The following is a 4,452-nucleotide window of genomic DNA, read 5'->3' as shown; positions in this document are numbered from 1 at the left end:
TGGTTTTTCATATAAAATTTTGGACATCAAGCAAAATATTGTAAAGATTATGTGAAAAATGATTATGAAATATGTTCTCATCAAATCTATAGAAATGAATTCATATACAACATAATTAGAGATACTTATGGCTTCAATAACATAAATTACAATTCATTTGCTACATTATCCAAGTACATTGTAGGGTATCACAAATGCAACAATTTTGAACATATGGCATGAGACTTTTCTACAAAATTAAGAGAAGGGTTTTGGAAGAAAAAAGAGGAAGAACTACCAATAGAAAAATATGAACTAGTTATGTATGCTCAAAAAAATTCAATGTTAGTGGTATGTTGATAGAAGGTGATCTAAACACATGATCAAATATCAAAAGAAATTTATTACTATAAAATAAGAAAAGGAGGAAATGAGTTGTTTCGAGAGAATGGATATGCAAGAATTGTTGGAAGATGTACTGTAAGCATTTACACTAGCCTGGGTAAAGCATAAAATGTTTAATACATTGAATGACACAAAAAAATATTTTAAGTCTCAACTAGAAGTGTGATCAAGGTTATGATCTCACCTTTCATGCTAAATATTGTGAAATAATGAGACTAATTCAGGAAGATTAGTGGGACAAGAAATAAGGACTATAGGAAATGTATATATTCTTGATGAAATTCAAGGAGGAAAATGCTACCATTAGACATATAGATGAGAGTTGGTTATGGAATAAAATATTATGACACTTGAGTTTTGATAGTTAGGTTAAAATCAATAAAACATAAGTAGTAAGTGATATGGCCAAAATATCAAAACCAACAAGCATAATTTGTGAATATTGCCAACATGGGAAACATACAAGAGTGAGCTTCCAATCAAGGGAGTGCTTCATATTAGGACCATTATAATTTTTTCACATCAATCTATGCATACCAATAATGACACAGACCCTACAAGGCGAAAGGTACTTTATGGTGTTTAATGATAGTTTTACTAGAGTGGCATGGGTTGCATTTTATAAATAAAAGTTAGAAGAATTGGATACTTTCAAGACATTAGAGGCCTGAGTAAAAAGTTAAAGTGATCCTAAAATCAATTGTTTAAGATCAGATAGAGAAGGAAAATTTACCTCAAATTAATTTAATCAATTCTATAAGAAATTTGGAATAAAACGATAATAAAATGGAGTCATGGAGAAAAAGAATAGATCAGTGCAAGAAACAATGAGAACAATATTGTTATAAGCCAAATTACCAAATAATTTTTGGAAAGAAGTATTTGTTGCAATAATTTACATCATGAAAAGAGCACGATTATGACAAGACGCCATATGAGCTATGGAAAGGCAAGCTAGCTTCAGTTAACTATTTCAGAATTTTTGGAAGCAAATTTTATATGAAGATAAATGATTATAAATTTGAAAATTTTGATTTTAGAGTAGATGATGGAATCTTTCTTGGATACTCAACATAAAGAAAAGCTTACAAATGCCATAATAAAATACTACACATAGTTGTGGAATGTGTTCATGTAATAATAGATGAAGCTTGGCCAGAGAAAGAAGCAAAATAAACAAATGTAGATTCAAGAGATGCCATTTACATGGTGCAATAATACATTAATACAAAGGAAGAAAAAGGAAAGTAAGAATAGTATCGATCCAATACAACTCTTAAATTTGTGCAAAAAGATCACCTAAAGAACCAAATTATTGGAGATGTTGATGTAGGTATACAAAGCTTAGGAAGAACAACCAATTAGTCAAGAAAATAAAATTCTTCCTTGCTATGAAAAATAGAGCCAAAGGATTTTGCACAAGCTAGCATGGACCAACATTAGGTGAATTCTATGGAAGAGGAACTAAATTAAATTGAGAAAAGTGGAACCTAGGAACTTATTGCATGACCAAAAGATAAAAAGGTGATTGGAACTAAATGGGCATTCAAAAAAATTGAATGAAGATAGACAAATTTTCAAAAATAAGGAAATATTTGTGTGTAAGGGCTATGCACAAATTGAAGGAATTGATTTTAAAGAAACCTTTCACTGAGTTTCCATGTTAGAATAAATAAGAATGTTTATGGAATTTGTGTGTTCAAGAGGCTTCATAGTTTTTCAAATTGATGTTAAATTAACCTTCTAAATGGATTATCAAAGGAAGAAGTATATATAAAACAAGAAAAAGGGTTTTACTTGTCTGAAAATAAATATTATGTGTGCAAATTAAAGAACATTATTTAGGTGATAAAATAATCTCCAAGATCTTGGTATGCTGGCATAGACCAATATATTCAACAACAATGCTTCAAAAGAGGCAATGTTGAGAATAATATCTGCATCAATATGGGAAAGGACAATTGACTAATTACACTTGTATATGTAGATGATCTCATTTTTGGAAGCAATAATGATGATATGAGTCATGGATTTGATTAGTAAATGTCAAGGGAATTTGAAATTTCAACAATTGTAGAATTCTTCTTCTTCCATGGACTACAAGTTTCTCGAACCAATGAAGGAGTATCCACTTCCCAAATCAAATACCTCAAGGGGATGCTCAAGTGGTTTGGAATGGAAGAATGTGCACGGTTTAGTACCCCTATGATTATCATATGCAAGTTAAGAAAGGAGGATGAATCTTTTGGAGTAAATTCAATAATTTACAAGTCTACAATTAGGAGTATACTATACGTCATAGACTTGAGACCATACATTATGTAGCAAGTTGGTATGGTTGCAATATTTCAAATACACCAAAGGAATCACATATGCAAGCAAGAACATCTATATTTTCATACTTGAAACACACCAAATTTTTGGATTTCGTGTCCTAAAAGTACAAATTTCACATTAACAATGTACAGATATGTTAATCTGGAAGGTAACAGTAAAAGCACAAATAGGAGTTCATTTTTCCTAGGAGATTTCCTTGTGTCTTCGTTAATCAGAAATAATCGTTAGTTGTGTTTCTACAAATGAAGTTCAATACATAGCAGTTGCAAACTACTGTACACAAGTTATCTTTATGAAAAAAAAACATTGAAGGTGTTGATGTTTAAAATCATATTTCTCTAACATCAACAACTTTAATTCTTGTTAGGCTAAACCAGGGATTGAACCCCCTATGCAAAATAACATATAATAGACAACCGAATTATTGATAGGGTCATGTAGTAGAACATACATTAATCCATTCACAAGTTCATAACAACATAACCATAAGGAAGAATAATATATATGTGCTTTATATATATCCCGAAGATAACTACAACTTTTTTTTGTTTTCAGAATGGGTGTGGGATTGAGAGGTGGAACATGTTATCTTTTAAAATTTCAGAATTTCACTTTCAGAGTTTCACTTTCAAACAAGTATTTTTGGTTAATTACAAATTCAACACATTTAATATTTTTTGTATTCAAGCTTTTGTGATCCATAATGAATTAAACAAAGTATTTCGGTAAAAATCACATGAGAGAATTTTTTGACCAAAAATTCTCTCATGTGATTTCTACTGAAAGACTTTGTTTAATACATTTGATATTTATTAAGAAACATAATAAATTATTGGTTTTTCTCAATTTATTGAATATTTAAATTCACAATCTACATAAACTCAATTTTAACTAAAACATTAATAATTCTATAACTATAATTATCTTTCAAACCACATAACCTCATTCATTTCTAACAAGAATGTTAAATTTTCATTAACCATGATCATCTTCCAAACGAATTGGGTTTAGCATCAACCTATCGTTGAAAATGTTAATTATCTTTCAAACCACATAACCTCATGCATTTCTAAAAAAAATGTTAAATGTTCAATAACCATGATCATCTTCCAAATGAATTGGGTTTCCCAACAACCTATCGTTGAAAATGTTAAGAATGAAGACATATTGAAGATTTTGTTAGAGTTTCAACTGCAATTAATTAATCAATCATTATATTGGAAAGAATTAATTATTTTGAAATTATAATATAATCGAGATTATATGTTAATGTTAATGTGAACCATATCTCAAATGCAAGCCCTATGACTGAATCTAATGTATAAATGATATATCGAGCTCTTAGTATGTTAAATTTTATATTAGTTTTTCTTAGTATATTAATTTAAGATTATAATAAAGTATTTTTCATATATATATATATATATATATATATATATATATATATATATATATATATATATATATATATACATCTCATTGTGAAGGTGGGATCTAAGGGAGATGGTGAGGATTTTAGTTTGCAGCGCGCACAAGATCATCATCGAAGGGTTCCAGTCTACCCTCAATGCTCTCAGTGCCCATAACAACTGTGTTTGGTGTCCATGCAACGTGAATGGAAGGGATTTGGACAATAGGAACGTGTCTTTTGTTTGGTTCCCGAAATTCATGATCATCCATATGGAAGTAGTCGAAGCTATCAATCCAAAAGGTGATGGCTCGACAGGGTTT

The sequence above is a fragment of the Pinus tabuliformis genome, chromosome 9 (genome assembly GCF_031772625.1).
Source record: "Pinus tabuliformis cultivar Carrire ecotype Pingquan chromosome 9, CPIR1, whole genome shotgun sequence".
NCBI classification, from domain to species: Eukaryota; Viridiplantae; Streptophyta; class Pinopsida; order Pinales; family Pinaceae; genus Pinus; species Pinus tabuliformis.
Note: the sequence above shows the minus strand (reverse complement) of the source record.